Genomic DNA, 23,659 nt, shown 5'->3' with positions numbered 1-23,659 from the left:
TGGAGGAGCCCATAAATGGTCACCAACCGCATTTACATTTAGAAATGGGCCTCTGGTACATATCTGGCTGTGTTTAAATGGATTTGACCCTCTCTGGTGCTCTGCTGTCCTCCTTGGAGCAGGTGGCGTGTAATATGGACGAAGTCCATGACTGATAATTGCTGCTATCTGCCCAAGGCATGTCCTCTTTCCATGCGGCCATGTTGTGAATTAATTGCAGTCACGTATAGTAGCCGGTCGATCCTCTGTTCCTTGAAATTTGAAAAATTCACAGAAAACGCGCCCAATATCAATGAAAATGGCCTCCGCGCGGGCTTGAAAGTTTATAAAATGGAGTGCTGAATGATATCAGGTTCGGCCCATCGCATCGGCACATAACTAATGGTAAAGGCCCACCCCTTTGGTTTTGCCGATAGCGAAATGCCAAAAGCGAAATCACCCCGGACCTGATAATTCATTAAAGATAACTTATAGCGCCATCGGGTCTGGGTTATCGCATCACAAACATACATATGTTAAAAGCCCCGGCCGATAGCGATATCGTCGCGGACCCGATATAATATAAAATGCAGCGTTGTATGGATGTCTGGTCCGGCCCATCGGCGATTGCATCTTCCCCTTTGTAAGTCCTCCACTACGATATGCCGATGCAATATCGGCGATCGCTCATCGGCGAAATCTTATGTCGCTACCACTACCCGCCTCCTCCGATTGCGATAGGCCGACGCGATCTGGACCGTTGATCGGCCAGATCGAACGGCTATCGCTCATTTGAACTGCTAGGCCTACGCTTTTGATTTTTGATTGTTTTGGAGTGCTTTTGGCCACTTGATAGATTATTTCCGCTTTCCCAAGGGCTTTCCTTTGCGATAGCCTTGATCAGTGGAGGGCCATTAACCAAACTTTGAAGATTTGAACAGCATGCATGAATCCTTTTGGGCACAACCAAGCAAACCAAATCGGCCTCCGGCCATATGGAATCCTTGTCTTGTAGCAGAGCTAACAAGGTCTAAGAAGAATTCATTGACAAACAGAAGTAAAACAACAAAACTAATCAAATAGATCAGTCAGATCTGAAGAAATGAATTTTCTTTTGTATATGCTACTTGGAAGAATATAACCTAGGTGTACATGTGGTTTTATTGACACGAACCAGCGTACAGATCTACAAATATTAACTCATAACTTCGTTGCAATTCTGGACTTTAGACAAACCCAGATGATGACAACAAAACAGGTGTACATAATCAGATCTAGCCCAACCATTATCAGATCATTCAATGATAAGTCATTTGAGGTCTCATGATCCTAAACGAACATTGAATTCAAGGTGCATAAAATATTTCAAATCAAATCACAAGCATAGCCCCTGCAACATAAAATATACTTTAGATAGAAGTATTCCTTAGAAACCCATTCACTTGCACACCCTAGCCTTATGTTATTCTCCTCCTTATATAGCTTTTGGCCTTTCTCAATACTTCGGGCCAAAACCACTTAGGACCTGTGGTATTCTTGGACAGGATCAAATAGTCATTACTTCGCTCAATATTGAGGGTTAATACCATGGTATTGACCCCTGGTCTTCTCTACTCTTGAAATTCCTTGATTTTCCAACCTGTACGTGCTTTTCTTCTTGTGAGAGTGGGTGTATACGTATACGCTCTTTTTGTTATGTGGACCAGCATGTATACACTATTTTGACTATGTGGACCTGCATATACTTCTTAAACTACTTTTCATCAACCTTTAACTTCAACTTCTTTAATATGATCAGTAGACAATAGTTCCATCTTCCTGTTCTTTTGTACCACTACCATGTTCCCTCTGAATATACTTGTTGTACTATGAGTTTCCTTTTATCAAAATCAAACTGTCCTGTGAGTGAGTTTCCATCAAGGACAACACTTGTATCATAATTCCAACACAATTATCTTCTGCTTCCCTTTTCTGTAATTCCTCTTAGGTCTCAATTCTGGATATAGTTTCTAGCAATTCTCCTCATCATGCCCTTGTTTCTCAAAATGAGTACAAGATGGATTTTCTCCTCTTCTCTTAGTTGTTGTTGTCCTCTTTGGGCTGTCATCTTGTTCATGCTTCTCCTTTATTTCTAGATGTACAACCTTCACACTAGCTTCATCCAGAGACATAGATGCAAATAATAACAATGAATGGCACAAATAACTACGCAAAGAGCCAATATATTTCTTAAATGTATCGGAAGTGTATAGTGGAACATTTAGTGCTAATACTTGTTTTCTAAAAAGTTCTGTAAAGTTTTGAACAGTTTGGCATTTTCTTTGTTTCAAATTTTGTCATTCCATCATGGCCTTTTTTCTGTAACCCAATGGATAAAATTGTCCTCTTAAAGCAGAAATAAACTCAGACCAAGATGAAACAAGTTTATGACTACTCTTACCACCTTGCTGTAGTTTTCCTTCCCACCAGATGAGACCAGTGCCACTCAATTGAATGGATACTAGTTTGACCCTGACTTCATCCTCTTTGATTTTTTGTATGTGGAAATACACTTCAACGAGTCTTATCCAGTTATATAGATTTTCTACGTTAGATTCTCCACTAAAAATAGGCAAATCAAATTTGACATCTAGTTTAAAAAGGTATTTTTAGATGTATTCCTCTAATTCCTGTTAGAATGATGAGAAGAGGAAGAATAATAACTTTCACTGGAAGACAGAGAGGGAGGTAGATCTTCTCCACTACCTCCATGATTTACCGATGCATGGTCATCTAGATCTCTTTTCTCGTACTTGATTGTCTTCTCATACTCTGAAAATATCTTTTGAACTTTCTCTGCCATGTGATAGAAAGCCTTGCGATAGTTTTCCTCCTCCTCCATTCGAGCTTCCTCATCTTCCATGTTTCATCTTCGTGGTGCATTCCCTGCTTCGGTATCAAATGACTTAAATTTTTCCTTCACCTCTTTGGAACTTGTTCCTGGTTAGAATTCACTCATGCAACTCACATCAAGAAGACATCTCTGATACCAAACTTGATCCAAATCTTTTAACTTCAAGGATGAATTTAGAATTATGTATTACAGAGCATATTAACCATGAAACATAAACCACATGGAAAGAAGAAGAACACATAAGAAAGCATTAGATCAAAGACACATGATTTGGTTACAGAGTTCACCCAATGTGGGATACATATTTAGGCCCTTCTCAATAGTGGGGAGGCCTTCTTTCATTAAGTGGAATCAAATAAATCAAGTACAAACAATTTTACAAAAAAATGACCCTTATACCTCCAATCTAGATGATGGTCTTGAAACTGGAGAGCTCAGCTGTTAAAACTGATGTCCCCACTCAATTGTTGCGAAAAAGCATGCATAAACAATTATAAACTTGTCAAATTATAAAAAAATTCACTCTTGGCCCTCTAGTGAATCTTTAGAGAATCTTTGTGATACCCTTGCTCAGGGTTCCAAGCCCCTGGGCCACTCCTAGTTCTGCTCGACATGGTTCCACCTCTCATTTCCGCTCCTCATCCACTGGTTCCTCCTCATGCATTTGAGAGATGTTAGGTTATATAGTCATCGAGTGGAGGAATTTACAAAGCCGCCACCCCTAGAGTGTTGGTTCGGTGGAGCAATTGAGGTGAGGAGGTCTAGGGTTTCAACCCCACCACCCCCCCACCTTGGCATTTTTGTTGTAACATGATATAAATATGGGGTGTGGTTTCTTAACTGCCAGAACCTTTACTAACTATTGGTATGTGACCTGTCATTGGATATATATGTATCTCCATCATTTTGTATGGTGGTTTTGAGACCACCTGGTGGGGGTTAGCCACGTGGGTTGGGCGGGTTCAAGCCCCGTCATTCTTGGCACATAACTGTGGTGTAATATTTGTATGGTGGGTGAGGCCCACACTATGTGGTCCTGACCCAACCCATATACATTATATTTTCCATTTTAATATAATGTGCCATATTTTAATGTGGAGCACGGTGGAGAGAGTGGCATCCCGCCCCCTCCCCACCCCATAATTTTATATCTTTTTTATTTTTAAAAAACCGACCGATCTTTTCCAACTTTTTCAATTTTTTAGGGTTCATAGACAAATTAACTGTCCAAAAATTTCTCCCTTTCTCGGTATTCAGATTCCACGCCCCGGTCTCGGTCAATTTGTAGACTCTTTAAGCTTTCCACTTGTCCACTTTGCCCAAAACTTTTACCAGCAATATCTCGACCATACGAACTCAGATTTGAGTCTTGTTCATGCCATTGGAATCAGGGAGACGAGCAATATGATCTGGTCCTAGTTTCACTTCCATCGAACAAATTTTATTTTTTAGCTATTTTCAAGGCCACTTGTATTTATGGATTATCCTAGATCACCAATAGTCACTATTACCATGGCATCTAAGAGAGTTGCATCAAACGAAAACACTAAGGATACATCAATTGTTTTACCAGTGTATGTTGATACTTAGTTGTTTATAGAGAAGGGAACAACACTGACATGGCAACATATCAAAGACCCTTTTGCAAAGGACTTTAAAGAAGATTTGGAGGACCAGCAAGTCTATCTTATAATCCGGGAGTCATATTTATACAAGGTTGCATGCAAGTACCCTACCTTCCCATGTGCAGACATCATCATTTGGATTGTCTCACATACGGATGAACGGACTATCACATTGAGCAATGCTAGCGGGCATAAGCTTGCCACCTTCAGGGCAGAAGACTTTCAGCAGATGTATCACTTGCTTGATCTAGTGAAGCACATGGACTCACTCTTCTATGCCACCCACATCTACGTGAACATAAGATGTTAGTTCCAGTCTTCGCAGCCCATCACCAGGGATCAAAATGAGCTCTTACTATGTCTAGTTTGGTTAGATGTTTTGCATATGATATTCAAAACAAAACATGTCACAAGTGTTTCCATCAGAAGGAGCCCAGAAAAATATTTCCAATGGTATATCACACTCCCATAACCAGCTCCTGGATAAGAATATATAATCGAAATGAATGAGTGATTGTTGGTTATGCATGTTTTGAGGTCAGTCGCTGCACACAATGACAAGTTTAGTACAGAATAAGTTTATGAAATAATGGTAAGGTATTTTTCAAAAGTGAAAGAGGTTTTTGTTCATCACATACCATATAAAAAAAACCTCCTTCATTTTATGCACAGGTGCTACTATGTGAGAGATATATAGTGATTTTTGGAGCCTACATTAAAACAAAACAAATTTTTCATATTTTTTATTGTTTTAGTCATTTTAGTGCGGGGTCATTTTACAACAGATGGAAAGTAATTTTGCAAAACCCAAGGAGGTTTTTGTTAATAAAAATCCATACAAAAAAAACTCTTTCATTTTATTCACAGGTGTCATGGATTGGGATATGTGACTAGATATTTACAACTCATTTTCACAGATTTAAATTTTTAATGATTTGTTGTTTTAGAGATGATTTTGTGGAACAGATTGCGAGCAACTAGAAAAGAATTTCCCCAATATGAGAGAGGGTTTTCTCCAACATGACGTTATCTACAAAAATCTCTTTCATTTTTGTAACAAGTACTATGGTTTAGAAGATAATAGTTCATCTTCAACACCTATTTTCAGAAATTCGTCCCAAGTTTAATGTAGCTAATTCTATTTTGAAGAAAATGGTTGAGCTCAATTCCCTTAGTACAAGTATGAGAAAATGTATATATTTTATGAATTTCATAGTGTAGGGGTTGGATTTTGGCAGAAGGTTGGAATCTTGAGAAAGAAAGGAGCTTCATTGTACACTCATATTAGCATTTTGGCTAAGGAATTGAGACCAGGGTTTGCAGCACTCTTTGGGATCCCTCTGGCATTTTGTTTTGGTACAGTGCTTTCTTTTGTATTTGTGAATTTACTATGTGTTATTTGAGACCAGGGTTTGCAGCACTCTTTGGGATCCCTGTGGAATTTTGTTTTGGTACAGTGATTTCTTTTGTATTTGTGAATTTACTATGTGTTATGTGTGACATTATCTATCTTATTTCTTCCTAACTAAATCAAACAAGAGTGTAAGTAGAATCCATTGAAATTGCAGTGCTCTACTTGAGGTTTGCTTTAGTTTCTTGATGTTTTCAACTGTTTGGAGAGGATCCATGGTTTCTCTTTCCCTCTTCAACTCCTCACCTATCTAATCCCTCTATCTCATATGATTTGAAGTGCCAAAATCAGTTGCCTACCTTTCCCCATTGAGACCTCTGCAAGACTGAGCTTCATTCCCCACACCCAAAATCTGCCTTTCCATTAGAGCCAACAAAAACATTGTTTTATTAAATCCAACTCTTTTACACATACCTAGCCTAAGATCAGTATTTCTATCAGTCACCTCAAGCCTTTAGCAATCATATTTTGCTGAGATTGACCCAGAGAGAGCCCTCTCCCAACCTGGTAAGGCTAGCTACCAAGTTAATCATGGTTTGATGTTGGCCCTGGATCCTACCTTTCTCAGCCTGAGGTAAATCTAGGCTCTAACATAGTGGTGACCATACTGGGGATCAAATTGTTTGTTTGTTAGTGTTGTTCATTTTATAAACTACAGACGGAGCCTGAAGTTATGTCAGGTAGCCTTCAAACTGCACATTGCTTTGCGAGTGCATAAGTAGATAAAAGCTGCTTCAATCAATCTCCAGTCTAGTTTATGAACTGAACATCTGACTTGCAAAGATCTTCTCTGGGAAAGATCATTCAAGTTGCAGATCTGATTGCTGATGGTGGACAAAAGTCAGACACATTTGAAGGCTGAAATCATCTACCTGGCGACTCCACTGTACAAAGTCCCAAGTTTCAAAGTATTGATGGTGGCTCCAATGGCTAAATGAAGGACTTAGATGTTGCTTCTATTTGTTCAAGGTATTCATGTATCGATTTTTCTAATCTTCTTGGTTTTCTTAATCAAATACCAAAGGATGCATACATTTTCAGTAATGGCCCTAAATTCAATGGGGAAGATCTGACTTTGACTCTAGAACATATAAAAAAAATTAAAACATTTGTGGACATTCTTAGAGTTAAAAAGGAAGATTTCTTCATCAGATTGTTCATTGATTCGTTTCAAGGCAAACGTAGAAAATGGATTGAAGGTTTTCCTATAAGATCTATTAAGTCCTTTGCAGATTTTTGGCATATCTTTCTTGAAACATGGATGGAGAAAGAGGAATAATTCAAAATAGAGGTGCCCTCTATTCAAGGTTTTAGAGAATGGGAAGATATGTGCACGAATGATGAGGTAGATGAGAACTTTGCTCCATCTCTTTCTTCTTATTTGAAATCCTGTTGATGGATCCATGAAGTTAAGCCCAATTTTTCGCTAGAGTTTGCCATCAAAATTGAAGGAGATCTAATTGAATTGGAGACCCAAATACAGTCCTAGGATCTGGACTGTCAAGTCCCATTCTTTGGGGACCTTTTTCGGCAAAAGGAACAGAAGGTAAGGCTGCCCGTGGATATTTGCATTGATAGTTTGTAGCTGGAAGCATGTATTGAGGAATTGGGGCAGCAAACAGAGTCTAGTTGTTTTATCCTATTGCAATGTACATGGAATTTTTTTTCAATTTAAATGATAGATCAAATTGTCCTTTACACAACCAGACTTGTTATGCGCATGTATGGCTGTCAGCATTTACATTTGTGTCATGGTTGAAGCACTTCCAAGAAGAATCATTGTCACAGTTACTTGATTGGTTGATCTGGCATTACAACATTACTTGATCTATTGGTTTTGCAACAAAGTAGGGTAGATTTGTAAATAAATAAGCTGCCAAAGGCAACATTTCAATTTCCGGTATTTGTTTATGTATAGGTTGCAGTATGTATATGTTTTCGGATTGGTATGAGTTGTTTTGGGTTTGCAATTGTTTGACCATCCATGCCGAATGGATGAAGCACTTGGTCTACAGTGTTCTTGACACCTCCAAGGAGCTGCTATCCCCAATGGATCCAATGCTAGTTCCAGTCTTCGCAGCCTGTCACCAGGGATCAAAATGAGCTCTTACTATGTCTGGTTTGGTTAGATGTTTTGCACATGATATTCAGCACAAAACATGTCACGCGTGTTTCTATCAGAAGGAGCTCAGAAAAATATTTCCAATGGTATATCACACTCCCGTAACCAACTCCTGGATAAGAAGATATAATAGAAATGAATGAGTGATTGTTGGTTATGCATGTTTTGAGGTCAGTTGCTGAACACAATGATAAGTTTAGTACAAAATCAGTTTCTGAAATAATGGTAAGGAATTTTTCAAAAGTGAAAGAGGTTTTTGTTCATCACATACCAAATAAAAAAAAACTCCTTCCATTTATGCACAGGTGCTACCATGTGGGAGATATATAGTGATATTTGGAGCCTACATTAAAACAAAACAAATTTTTCATATTTTTTACTGTTTTAGTCATTTTAGTGCAGTGCCATTTTACAACATATGGAAAGTAATTTTTCAAAACAAAAGGAGGTTTTTGTTAATCACGAGCCCTATAACAAAAACCTTTTTCATTTTATTCACAGGTGTCATGTATTGGGATATGTGACTAGATCTTTACAACTCATTTTCACAGAAATAAATTATTAATGATTTTATGTTTTAGAGATGATTTTGTGAAACAGATTACGAGCAACTGGAAACGAATTTTCGAAATGTGAGAGAGGTTTTTCCCTAAAATGAAATTATCTACAAAAACCTCTTTCCGTTTTGTAACCGGTGCTATGGTTTATGAGATACGAGTTCATATTCAACACCTATTTTCAGGAATTTGGCCCAAGTTTAATGTAACTAATTCTATTTTGAAGAAAATAGTTGAGCTCAATTTCCTTAGTACAAGGATGAGAAAATATATATATTTTATGAATTTCATAGTGTAGGAGTTGGATTTTGGCAGAAGGTTGGACTCTTGAGAAAGCAAGGAGCTTCATTGTACACTCATATCAGCATTTTGGCTAAGGAATTGAGACCATGGTTTACAACACTCTTTGGGATCCCTGTGGCCTTTTATTTTGGTACAGTGCTTTCTTATGTATTTGTGAATTTACTTATGTGTTATGTGTGACATTATCTATCTTGTTTCTTCCTAACTAAATCAAATAATAGTGTAAGTAGAATCCACTGAAACTGCAGTGCTCTACTTGAGGTTTGCTTTAGTTTCTTGATGTTTTCAACTGTTTGGAGAGGATCCATGGTTTCTCTTGCCCTCTTCAAATCCTCAACTATCTAATCTCTCCATCTCATTTGATTTGAAGTGCCAAAATCAGTTGCCTACCTTGCCCCATTGAGACCTCTGCAAGATTGAGCCTCATTCCCCGTACCCAAAATCTGCCTTTCCATTAGAGCCAACAAAAACATAATTTTACAATCCAACTATTTCACACATATACCTAGCCTAAGATCAGTATTTCTATCAATCATCTCAAGCCTTTAGCGATCATCTTTTGCTGAGATTAACCCGGAGAGAGCCCTCTCCCGACCTGATAGGGCTAGCTACCAGGTTAAACGTGGTTTGATGTTGGCCCTAGTTCCTACCTTTCTCAGCCTGAGGTAAATCTAGGTTGTAATAGCCGCCACCCCTAGAGTGTTGGTTCGACAAAGAAATTGAGGTGAGGAGGTTGGGGTTTCTAACCCCACCACCCCCCCACCTTGGCATTTTTGTTGTAACATGATATAAATATGGGGTGTGGTTTCTTAACCGCCAGAACCTTTACTAACTATTGGTAGGTGACTTTTCGTTGGATATATATGTATCTCCATCATTTTGTATGGTGGTTTTGAGACCACCTGGTGGGGTTCATCCATGTGGGTTGGGCAGGTTCAAGCCCCGTCATTCTTGGCACATAACTGTGGTGTAATGTTTGTATGGTGCGTGAGGCCCACACTATGTGGTCCTGACCCAACCCATATACATGATATTTTCCATTTTAATATAATGTGCCATATTTTAATGTGGAGCGCGGGTGGAGAGAGTGGCATCTCGCGCACACCCCCCCCCCATAATTTTAAATATATATATATATATATATATATATATATATATATATATATATATATATATATATATATATATATATATATATATATATATATATATATATATATATATATATATATATATATATATATATATATATATATATATATATATATTTAAATAACCGACTGACCTTTTCCAACTTTTTCAATTTTTTAGGGTTCATAGACAAATTAACTGTCCTAAAATTTCTCCCGTTCTCGGGATTCAATTTCCATGCCCCAGTCTCGATCAATTTGTAGCCTCTTTAATCTTGCCACTTGTCCACTTTGACCAGAAATATCTCGACCATATGAACATAGATTTGAGTGTTGTTCATGCCATTTGAATCAGGGAGATGAGCAATATGATCTGGTCCTAGTTTCACTTCCATCCAACAAATTTTATTTTTTAGCTATTTTCAAGGCCACTTGTATTTATGGATTATCCCTGATCACCAGTAGTCACTGTTACCATGGCATCTAAGAGAGTTGCATCAAAGGAAAACACTAAGGATACATCAGTTGATTTACCAGTGTATGTTGATACTCAGTTGTTTATAGAGAAGGGAACAACACTGACATGGCAACAAATCAAAGACACTTTTGCAAAGGACTTTAAGGAAGATTTGGAGGACCAGAAAGTCTATCTTAGAAACCGGGAGTTATATTTATACAAGGTTTCATGCAGGTACTCTACCTTCCCATGTGCAAACATCATCATTTGGATTGTCTCACATACGGATGAACGGACGATGACATTGAACAGTGCTAGCGGGCAGAAGCTTGCCAACTTTAGGGCAGAAGACTTTCAGTAGATGTATCACTTTCTCGATCCAGTGAAGCACATGGACTCACTCTTCTGTTCCACCCACATCTACGTGAACATAAGATGTTAGTTCCAGTCATCGCAGCCTGTCACCACGGATCAAAATGAGCTCTTACTATGTCTGGTTTGGTTATATATTTTGCACATGATATTCAGCACAAAACATGTCACAAGTGTTTCCATTAGAAGGATCTCAGAAAAATTTTCAACGGTATATCACACTCCCGTAACTAGCTCCCGGATAAGAAGATATAATCGAAATGAATGAGTGATTGTTGGTTATGCATGTTTTGAGGTCAGTTGTTGCACACAATGACAATTTTAGTACAAAATCAGTTTCTAAAATAATGGTAAGGAATTTTTCAAAAGTGAAAGAGGTTTTTGTTCATCACATACCATATAAAAGAAACCTCCTTCATTTTATGCACAGTTTCTACTATGTGGGAGATATACAGTGATATTTGGAGCCTACATTAAAACAAAACAATTTTTTCATATTTTTTACTGTTTTAGTCATTTTAGTGCGGGGCCATTTTACAACAGATGGAAAGTAATTTTGCAAAAACCAAGGAGGTTTTTGTTAATAATATGCCATATAACAAAAAATTCTTTCATTTTATTCACAGGTTTCATGGATTGGGATATGTGACTAGATCTCTACGGCTCATTCTCACAGATTTAAATTTTTAATGATTTTCTGTTTTAGAGATGATTTTGTGGAACAGATTGTGAGCAACTGGAAACAAATTTCCCAAATGTGAGAGAGATTTTTCTCCAAAATAACCTTATCTACAAAAACCTCTTTCATTTTTGTAACAGGTGCTATGTTTTGGGAGATAAGAGTTCATATTCAACACCTATTTTCAGAAATTCGACCCAAGTTTAATGTAACTGATTCTATTTTCAAGAAAATGGTTGAGCTCAATTCCCTTAGTACAAGGATGAGAAAATGTATATATTTTATGAATTTCATAGTGTAGGGGTTGGATTTTGGCAAAAGTTTGGACTCTTGAGAAAGCAAGGAGCTTCATTGTACACTCATATTAGCATTTTGGCTAAAGAATTGAGAGCAGGGTTTGCAGCACTCTTTGGGATCCCTGTGGCATTTTGTTTTGGTACAGTGATTTCATTTGTATTTGTGAATTTACTTATGTGTTATGTGTGACATTATCTATCTTGTTTCTTCCTAACTAAATCAAACAAGAGTGTAAGTAGAATCCATTGAAATTGCAGTGCTCTACTTGAGGTTTGCTTTAGTTTCTTGATATTTTCAACTGTTTGGAGAGGATCCATGATTTCTCTTGCCCTCTTCAACTCCTCACCTATCTAATCCCTCCATCTCATTTGATTTGAAGTGCCAAAATCAGTTGCCTACCTTACCCCATTGAGACCTCTGCAAGATTGAGCCTCATTCCCCGCACCCAAAATCTGCCTTTCCATTAGAGCCAACAAAAACATCATTTTATTCAATCCAACTCTTTCACACATATGCCTAGCCTAAGATCGGAATTTGTATCAGTCATCTTAAGCCTTTAGCAATCATCTTTTGCTGAGATTGACCCGGAGAGAGCCCTCTCCCAACCTGGTAGGGCTAGCTACCAGGTTAAGCGTGGTTTGACGTTGGCCCTGGATCCTACCTTTCTCAGCCTGAGGTAAATCTAGGCTCTAACATAGTGGCGACCATACTGGGGATCAAATTGTTTTTTTGTTAGTGTTATTCATTTTATAAACTACAGACGAAGCCTGAAGTTATGCTAGGTAGCCTTCAAACTGCACATTGCTTTGCGAGTGCATAAGTAGATAAAAGTTTCTTCAATCAATCTCTGGTCTAGTTTATGAACTGAACATCTAACTTGCAAAGATCTTCTCCGGGAAATATCATTCAAGTTGCAGATCTGATTGCTGATGGTGGACAATAGTCAGACACATTTGAAGGCTAAAATCATCTACTTGGTGACTCCATTGTTCGAAGTCCTAAGTTTCAAAGTATTGATGTTGGCTCCATTGGCTAAATGAAGGACTCAGATGTTGCTTCTATTTGATCAAGGTATTCATGTATCGATTTGTCTAATCTCCTAGTTTTCCTAATCAATTACCAAAGGATGCATACATTTTGAGTAATGGCCCTAAATTCAATGGGGAAGATCTAACTTTGACTCTAGAACATATAAAAAAAATTAAAACATTTGTGGACATTCTTAGAGTTAAAAAGGAAGATGTCTTCATCAGATTGTTCTTTTATTTGTTTCAAGGCAAGTGTAGAAAATGGATTGAATATTTTCCTATCAAATCTATTAAGGAAGAGAACTAGAAGAGAAGAATATTCAGGAAGAATAACAAAGTCAAGGTGCGATGACAGAGGAAACAACGTTTATGCAGGTTGAAGAGCTGGAATTGCCAACAACTGAGGAGGAAGGTGAACATATGCAGAATCGAGAGCTTGCTTAGTAGATTGAGCAATTGATTGAAGTAATAGAATTGGAGTTGCAACAAGAGACGCAACATGAATATGTTAACCTCATGTCGACATCGCCATAATGTTATAGACATTTTTGTGCCTTACAGCATTGAGCATGAAATGTCCATAATCTAAGGGATCCAAAGTCCCTAAACATGTTGTTCCTACCCCTAGAGGAACAAGGCTAACAAACCACAACAATTCACAGAAGTTCTCCACCAGAAACTGCTCAAAAACAAGTCAATTCAGGATCATTTCAGTGGCTACACTAGCTGTTTGCACTGAATGTCAAAGCCAACACTGGCTACCTGCGTTGAATGTCAAAGGGAACACTGGCTACCTGCGCTGAACGAGAGTGGACATGTGGCAAGCTCATTTCTCAAGGTGTCAAAACCCAGGAAGCTTCCAAAATGACACTTGCCTCAGGGAATTCGACTGGTGATGAGTAAGAGGTTCCAAATCTCCAAGTGGAAGCAAGAACCTCCAAGTGGAATCAAGAACTGACAGAGGGAGAGGACACTAGTCAGATCTCAAGCTGAATCATCCTCTCTCCAAACATCTATATATGGATCTCTCCTCCATGAGATCTAGAGGCTGGAATTTTGTTATTGCAAAGAATTGTTGTTGGTTTGAGATTGGAATCATTGGGTGCTTAATGCTTTGAAGGGGGTGAAGATAGGAATTCCATTTGCTGGGAAAGAGATGTTGGATTGGAGCCCTCTGGGTTGTATCTCTTCCTGAACCTTGTTATTCATCAATAAAGCTATCTTGGTTTCCCCTATATACTGATGTGTCTTTGATGTATGATTGCATTAGTGTATTTGGTTTATTTCTAATCCTAAACTAGTTATGAATGTGAATATCTGTCTTTGTGTAGTGTTCTTCTCTTGTCGCAAGTAGCTGTTCTCTTGTGATCTTGCAGGAACCCGTTGAAGCTGGACAAGCAAGAAGGCAAGTAGATGTTCTCTTGTGATCTTGCATGAACCTGTTGAAGCTGGGCGAGTGAGAAGGCAAGTAGCTGTGAACTCCCAAAGAGAAGAGAGACCGGATCGAGGGACAAACAGAAGATGCCGTTAAGTCTAATTATCTCTCTTCTTTCACATTTCATAAAGGAAGAAACCAGAATAGCTGTCCTTGTTTGTTGCTAAGGCACTGTCACACCTTAGGTGGATAGGATCGTCCTGCATAGGCATTTTTCCCCACAACAAATTGGCGACTCCGCTGGGGAGATTTGTTTAGTCATTTTATTTGTGTTTCTATCATTGTTTGTTTCATAGACTTGACAGCAACAATCGAACTGCATCTGCTATTCCCGGATGCAAAGTAGACAGTTGCTGCTTTGATCCAATCACTGGACTTGTCTATGATCTGAACAATGGACTCACAAATGATTTGATGATCCTTTGTGATAGATCTTAGTACCCCCTCAAAGCATCCCTTTGATTGTACCTTGCTTGTTGCTTTTATTTGGCCTGAAACAGTGAATTAAATAGCAATCTGTGACCCAGAACCAGTGAGAAACGAGAGTTTCTCCTTCAGCATAGACCCAGTGAAGGGATTCTGCATTTCAACGTAGGACCCGTGAAGGCTACCTGCGCTGAATGTCAAAATCCCTGTGTTGAGGTTACGCTGAACTAGTTTGCCCTTGTGCAGCTGGGGTTCTCTGCTCTGTTTTGCCTTGTTTTGATCTCTGATTTTTGCAGCCTGTAACCAACATAGGTACCAGTCTGATAACTCCTTTTCTCTACTTAAATTCCGCTTCCTTTTGTACAAAAAGACTCTGAGTGTTTCTATGTGTTTTTGCGTCATTTACAGTTTTCCTTTGCATGAGTGAAATAGTCATCCTGTAGCCCTTGATTCAGATCTATTGATTTTGATCTTAGAAGAGAGTTCATTGGCTGTTTGCAGTTGATTATACATTTACTCTTGCTTATTGGTTTGAGTTTGTCTCTTTTAAGTGTCGAAACAAGTATTCATTTCGGAAATCGTTAAGTGTTGTAATCTCTTCTACCCTCTCTGATTTCGAAAAAGTAAACTTGTTTGTATTTGTCATTTAAAAGCAAATTCAAAGTTGTACAAAAAGCTTTCTTTGTAGGCATCAATACTAAGAAAGCGGAAAACAAACACCTGCATTCTGCATTTGCATCTTGATAGCTTGCATGATTGATTTAGGAAAAGTGCATTAGAGTGTGCTGATTGCTCTGTGAGAAAAGATGGTGTCTTTCTTTTCCATTAGTAGCTAGGATTTTCAAAGTTTAAAAGATATAAAGCTTGCTTATCATCTTTAGACTGCATTTAGGAATTGTATCATACATCTCTTGGTGAACCTTGAAAGGCAAACTTCTAAAAATATCAACCTAAAATAAATTGAATGAACTTAACAACGCTTTGCAACATAACGCACAACATAGAGGTCTAGGCTAGAGACGTGTTCCGGCGTCGTTAAGCCTGGTGACTGTCGATCTCGTGGATGGTGGGTGATTCCTCCTGAGGGACGATAGCGCCAGTACAGATTATTCTCCCACGTACCATCGCGTATATATTGGGAGACCCCTATAGGCATAAAACCTTTATCCTTAGGAAGCCGTGTCGGCCGCCCTACTGATCGCAATGCACTGAACACAACATTCAGGAAGATCGACCGCCCGTACCCTAAAAAGTATTCTGCGGTTTTGCGAAAAGTTTGGCACACCCTCTGCCTAGAACTCCAGAGCAGTTCCTTTTGGCCTTTTTCAGACTCTATAACGAAAAAAGTCCATCCAAGCATTTGTCACTTCGGGCTCGTTAAAACATCGAAGGAGACTAGAGTCATCTTTAGCTTTTTCTCGACTCTTTAAAACTGAAAAAGCAAGTTGTGTCTAAAAGCGTCTAAAAAATTCATTTAATTCGGAAACACACTTTCCCCTTTTGTATTTTGGTTGATCGAGTAATCCGCAATCGTGGAAGAAAGTCAATTGAAACCCCGTCGTTCGCGGAGGCTTACGAGTCAACTGTCTTTGTCTCCGGAATCGAAAACAGTACGGACAAAGCGAACTCATTTAACCGTTCAAAATCTCCTATCAAAGTTAGAACAAGTGTTCCAACGACATCTGAGATTCCGGTTACTCCAAACATTTCTGGAAACCCTGCCTCTATAGAAGAAGTTCCACAGCCGCAGAGGGACAGTAACACTGATCCTAGTCTGGGAGCAAATACTTGCGTTACTGAACCAGTTCCATCTGTAACCGGTTCAGATAGTCTTGCTCCTCAAACAACTGTCGCTGTCAATTCAACCCCTTCTTCGGCACCATAAATATTTTACGGACCTGACGGTCTTCCCCTTCCACCTGGTTTGATTGCGATAGAGGAAATTGTAGAAGATCCGCAAGCAAGTACTCCAACACATTTTGGAGTAGGGGTCACTCTATTTCCTTCTACATCAGAAGTTAGTCTACCACAAGTAGAAGTTCCTATAGAATCGCTAGGAAATCTATTGGATAGACTCAAAATGTCTGAACAACCGTCTGTTAGCGCTTGGAATTCACCTAGGTTGAGATAGACAAACTCTCAAGGCTACATCAAACCATTTCACCTCGTAGCTAGCCCTACGAGGTATGAGAAGGCTCTCTCGGGTCAGATTCGGTAGATCTTTCAATATGATAAGCTGACCAATTAGGAATAAAGATTTTAGGCTAGTAAATTGATAAGGGAGGTTGATTTAAAGATTTTTGAGGTTTTTGGTGGCAATTGGAGGGAGTGCAATTCAGGGTGCGGGGATTGGGCTCAGTTTTTGTAGGGGGATCTTTGGGGCAAGGTAAGAGTGAGTGTTGATGCCTTAATCTGAGATGGATGATCAGGAATGATAGAGGAGGAGCTAAAGAGGGCAAACAACAATTTTGAATCCTCTTTAGACAGTGGAAAACATAGATATTGAACAAAATTAAAAGCTGAGCATGGCATGCATGAATTCAAACTTTATCACTTCATCTGTTCAATTAGCAGCAAAGAAAGAGATGGAACACATAAACACACTTACAATAACATGTAGAGAACACACCATCAACACAACAATCCACAAGAATCCACAATGATGTCTGCAAAACCCTGGCCTTCCTTTTCCTTAAATTGCAGTAATAGATGTACAATATATAATAATGCTTCTCCCACAAGAGTCCAACCATGAAAATGAGCAAGAGAAGGCATAATATAGACCATCTAACTCCTTTCCCCACCTCTAGGGGTCGAGCTCAGCTTCCTAGGAGCAGTTTGAACTAATTCTAAACTTAGCACTAGATAATAGGCAGTCAAAACAACTTGCCTCTAAAACTTAGCTAACTCATCCATGCATTAAATATTCACTATTTACATCAAGGAAGCTTCTAGAAGGGTTAAGAGAGATTAAATCTATCAATGTGCCATGAAAATTATCCATACATCCATCATTTACAAGTACAAATGATCAACCAAGGTAAAAAACAGAGTTTGCAGGCCTGAAAAGTCCTAGCAATTTTAGCTCGAGTGGTCGCGCCCCCTGCTCGAGTGGTCGCGCCCCTTTGCAGCACTTTTTGAGTGGGTTCCAGTTATCAAAATCAAGTGCAAGATGGCTCATTGGAAAGCTCTGTGTGTCTACTTTCCATCCCAAGTGGAATTTCTGGATTTGGAGTTGATTTGACCCCTCAAAAGTCAATTCTCCCAAGGTCACTTTCTGCAACTCAAAAAGTGGGCAGAAAGTCAAAATTTTGATGTATTTTGAGCTTTTGGAGGCCCAAATCTCAAAATCAAGTTGACCCCAAGTATAGGTAATTCTAGTTTTTGCATGCCCTTTCCAAAAATGTCAACGTTTTGTGATTCTGAGCAGTCCTCCCGAGTGGTCGCGCGGGGGATGAGACCACTCCACAGGCAAAAACCTGTAAATTTGCACAAAAAATTCACAAATGACAAAATTTTCTCCAAATTTCTTGAAATTTTGGCTAGGAGTCCCCAATCAAGTACCATGCTCATTCAAAGAGGCTTTGGCCAATATTTGGAGTGGATCGGGCGTTTTCCTTCGTTTTTGTGCTTTGGCCAACCGTCCTTGGAGCACCTTCGTTCTCGCCGGTATTTTTGACATTTCTCTCAAACCATGACACCTGTGTAAAAAGTGAAAGAGGTTTTTCTTCTTTGGCATTTTTTAGACAAAAACCTCTCTCAGTTTTGCAAAATTCATCTTTGATTGCTCAGAAACAGCTTTTGAGTGAAACTTGTCCCGATGTGTGAAACAAGGGATTTTGTCGAAATGGAGCGAAATGAAGGGGATAGGGGTTTCTAAATTCTTGGGGAAATTTTTGGGAGTGGGGAGGGATGTTAGGAAGCAGGGGAAAGTGGAATCTCAGAGATTGAGTGAGGGGAAGGGGTCGAAAAGGGCAAAACACAGGTCAAACCTAGAAAATTGCCAGGTTGTAGCTAGAAACTAGGGTTTGTGCAAAAATGAGGAATTTGGCGGATCTAAGGGATGGGGAGTGTTTGATAAGGTACTTTAAGGATAGGGGAAGGTGTATGAACATCAGGAAACAAGTTTTGCCGGTGATTTGACCATCCAAGAGAAATTGCCTTCAAAACCCTAGGAGAGGGAAATGACCTTGCCTGGGTGGCAACTAAAGCATGGACAAGGTGTGAAATGACTCATTAGACACTGAGATGATAATGAAAACCCTCTGAATGATGATAAACTCAGCTGAATAATGACATGGACCGCCATTTGGGCAAACCCTAGACCTAATGCCTAGTGACCAAATTTTGCTTGAAAACTCACTGAAATGACAAAATTTGACCTTGACACTCTGAGACCACTTTGTAAGAGCATATTTGATCACTGTAGGAAGGCTGGAAAGACTGACACTAACATTGGCTCCAATGGGGATGGTAGCTCCTTGGAGGTGCCAAGAACCTTAGACCTCTGGGAGAGCAGACCAGTGCCTTACAATTATTGGGCAATGGAGTCAAAGACTCAAGCTGAAATGCAAGACTGAAAACTGACACAAACTAACTTAACCACAAGGCTAAAAATTGACTCATAAAGGACTCATGACTCAACTAAAAACTGACTCGATACTTAAACATGATACACCAACTAAAAATGATGCTCAAAGTGGAGCTTATTCATCAAAACCTACTCTAACAGTTTCATTCATCACCTGATCAAGTGAAATGAAACAACCAATGCAACCAAGTAAGTATCTCATCTGCTGTTTGAAATCTCCGCAAGTTCTCACTTATGACCAACAAGAGAGAACTAATGAAAGGCAACTCCCATGACAACTTAGGAACAGATCCGCTGAATGATATGAATTCTCTATCCGCCTCCAAAAACACTGCATAAGGATCTTGAAATTCAAGCACACTGGAACTTAACTCATCGAATGGATTACTTCTCTTTTCCTCATACCATGAATGCAAACTTTGATCTGAGCCTTGTGATGAGACCTCTGCTGAAAATGACAAAGAAACCAGCTGCCGGATCAAATTCATATCAGCACATGTTTCAAGCTCACATGTGGTCAATGGAGAAAGACTTTGACTGCAAACCTCATCCAAAACATCAGCTATTGGATCATGAAAAACTTGAAAAGACTACTGCAATCCCATTTCTATTGGTTCCATTGTGATTACATGATTGCCCACATGCTGTTCATTCTTCACTGAAGATGGACTATGCAAATTTCCCTTCAAATACTGAAATGATTCAAAACAGAAAGGTAGGGAACCTTCTTGTATCATTTGATCAACTATGTCAACCTCCATGCTTTCATCTGCAACTTGAAAACCAATGGCATTTGGGGGCTGAAAATCTGAATATGAGAAGTCTGGAACAAGGTTTTTATTGCCTCCAAGATGGTCTAGATCAAGACTTGATAACAGCTGATTTCTAATTTCATGGAAGTTGTCTCTAATGAACAGACATGAATCAAAACAAAAAGTCAAAGATCCGCCACTTATTTCAAACTGTGCTGCACTTTCCTCGTCAATGTCATAGCTGATATGTGATGGCTGAACATTGTATTCAAGCTGCTGAAAATGAACTTTTTCCTCCCACCAACTAGCTGCTGATTTGATTGCAAGATTAGCTTCTGTTTGGAGAACATAATCATCATCATACTGATCATAATGAGGCAAATCATCATCAAACATACACATCATATCAACAGCTCTCTCTTCTTCACAATGATCTATAAAACAATCACTACGACAACTAGGGTAAGAAACAAAATGTTTTGGATCAGCAACTTGTTCTTCTTCAATCAGCGCGCCATGAACATCATAATCATTCCTTGAGTTGATCTTGTCCATCATCTTTTCCACTGCACTTACCAAAATGTCAAGCTTTACCTCTAGAGATGTTGATTCGGCCAGATCTATGTTTTTCATCTCTTCTTCCTTCATCCTTGCCCTTCGGATCAGCAGATGTGCCTCTACATTCACTGCATTGTTTTGCATCTCGTGAAGTGTTGCAATATTCTTTTCTCTTAGCTGAAACTCCATCTCCGGATCAAAGGCACCCGGATAGTGCAAGAGAGCAGATCTAGGAGAAGGTCTAATATCAACTGGCATCGCATAATAAACTTGGTTAAATCTGGCCGAAAACTGTTGTACTGTCTCCCCTGGCAATCTTTTCAGCTGGTTATACTCTTCTACAATCAAGAAAAGGTTCTGCCCGATCATCCACCTGTCGAGAAAAACTTTGACAAACTGCTAGAAATCTGAGATGCTTGCATCAGGCAAGGCTTTGAACCAACTCTTCACTTTGGCTTGCAAAGAAAGAGCAAAAAGCCTTATACTAACATCTTCTTCATCAACTTCAAAAAGATCTAGAAAATTCTCAAAATTCTGGACATGTTGCTCAGCGTTGACATTCTTACATTCACCATCAAACATCGGCAAGTATAGATCATAGTTTTTGGGGAAAACATGAAGAACAGAAGGCAAAACAAGAGGTTTATACCGATCTGGAATTTTACAAGGTATAGGGGTGTGTACAGCAGGTATAGAATTGGTCTTGGTCTCTTGAGGCTCATCACAAAATTCGGAAAAAGGATCTTGATCAAGCTCGAAGGCATGCAAATCTTTGGTTTTCACACTTTTCAAAGGGAAAGAATCAATTGCAGGCTGAGGATGTCTTCTCAAGCATAGTATACTTTGCAAAGCCTTCTTTATATTCTTGGGAAAAGAGAAGAAATAATTTAGAACAAAGAACAAAATATCTTGGATGAAATTCCAACTTGAGTACCTGATCTGTCCATATTCTCCTTTCATGTTTTTGCTGGTCGGGATCATCCTCCAGTGGAGTCTTTGGATCTGATCTTGAAAATGATCTAGAGTCGCCAGGTGAATGATTTCAGCCTTTCAAGTGTCTGATCGTTGTCCACCATCAACAATCAGATCTGAACTTGATACATGTACTGGGGTAAATGCAATCGAAGTGGTCGTATTCACAAGTTCACGGAGATTGACTGAAGCAGCGTTTATCTACTAACGCTGATGTAAAATAAGAGCGTTTTCGAAGGCTTCTGGCGTAACTTCAGGCTCCGTCTAAGACTTACGAAACAAACACATCAACCCACAAAGAATTTTGTTCTCCCCAGTATGGTCGCCAGTATGTTAGCGCTTGGAATTCACCTAGGCTGAGATAGACAAACTCTCAAGGCTACATCAAACCATTTCACCTCGTAGCTAGCCCTACGAGGTATGAGAAGGCTCTCTCGGGTCAGATTCGGTAGATCTTTCAATATGATAAGCTGACCAATTAGGAATAAATATTTTAGGCTAGTAAATTGATAAGGGAGGTTGATTTAAAGATTTTTGAGGTTTTTGGTGGCAATTGGAGGGAGTGCAATTCAGGGTGCGGGGATTGGGCTCAGTTTTTGCAGGGGGATCTTTGGGGCAAGGTAAGAGTGAGTGTTGATGCCTTAATCTGAGATGGATGATCAGGAATGATAGAGGAGGAGCTAAAGAGGGCAAACAACAATTTTGAATCCTCTTTAGACAGTGGAAAACATAGATATTGAACAAAATTAAAAGCTGAGCATGGCATGCATGAATTCAAACTTTATCACTTCATCTGTTCAATTAGCAGCAAAGAAAGAGATGGAACACATAAACACACTTACAATAACATGTAGAGAACACACCATCAACACAACAATCCACAAGAATCCACAATGATGTCTGCAAAACCCTGGCCTTCCTTTTCCTTAAATTGCAGTAATAGATGTACAATATACAATAATGCTTCTCCCACAAGAGTCCAACCATGAAAATGAGCAAGAGAAGGCATAATATAGACCATCTAACTCCTTTCCCCACCTCTAGGGGTCGAGCTCAGCTTCCTAGGAGCAGTTTGAACTAATTCTAAACTTAGCACTAGATAATAGACAGTCAAAACAACTTGCCTCTAAAACTTAGCTAACTCATCCATGCATTAAATATTCACTATTTACATCAAGGAAGATTCTAGAAGGGTTAAGAGAGATTAAATCTATCAATGTGCCATGAAAATTATCCATACATCCATCATTTACAAGTACAAATGATCAACCAAGGTAAAAAACAGAGTTTGCAGGCCTGAAAAGTCAAAACTGGCAATTTTAGCTCGAGTGGTCGCGCCCCTTTGCAGCACTTTTTGAGTGGGTTCCAGTTGTCAAAATCAAGTGAAAGATGGCTCATTGGAAAGCTCTGTGTGTCTACTTTCCATCCCAAGTGGAATTTCTGGATTTGGAGTTGATTTGACCCCTCAAAAGTCAATTCTCCCAAGGTCACTTTCTGCAACTCAAAAAGTGGGCAGAAAGTTAAAATTTTGATGTATTTTGAGCTTTTGGAGGCCCAAATCTCAAAATAAAGTTGACCCCAAGTATAGGTAATTCTAGTTTTTGCATGCCCTTTCCAAAAATGTCAACTTTTTGTGATTCTGAGCAGTCCTCCCGAGTGGTCGCGCGGGGGGTGAGACCACTCCACAGGCAAAAACCTGTAAATTTGCACAAAAAATTCACAAATGACAAAATTTTCTCCAAATTTCTTGAAATTTGGGCTGGGAGTCCCCAATCAAGTACCATGCTCAGTCAAAGAGGCTTTGGCCAAAATTTGGAGTGGATCGGGCGTTTTCCTTCGTTTTTGTGCTTTGGCCAACCGTCCTTGGAGCACCTTCGTTCTCGCCGGTATTTTTGACATTTCTCTCAAACCATGACACCTGTGTAAAACGTGAAAGAGATTTTTCTTCCTTGGCATGTTGTGGACAAAAACCTCTCTCAGTTTTGCAAAATTCATCTTTGATTGCTCAGAAACAACTTTTGAGTGAAACTTGTCCCGATGTGTGAAACAAGGGATTTTGTCGAAATGGAGCG

Source organism: Pinus tabuliformis, chromosome 2_1 (genome assembly GCF_031772625.1).
Source record: "Pinus tabuliformis cultivar Carrire ecotype Pingquan chromosome 2_1, CPIR1, whole genome shotgun sequence".
Lineage (NCBI taxonomy): Eukaryota > Viridiplantae > Streptophyta > Pinopsida > Pinales > Pinaceae > Pinus > Pinus tabuliformis.
Note: the sequence above shows the minus strand (reverse complement) of the source record.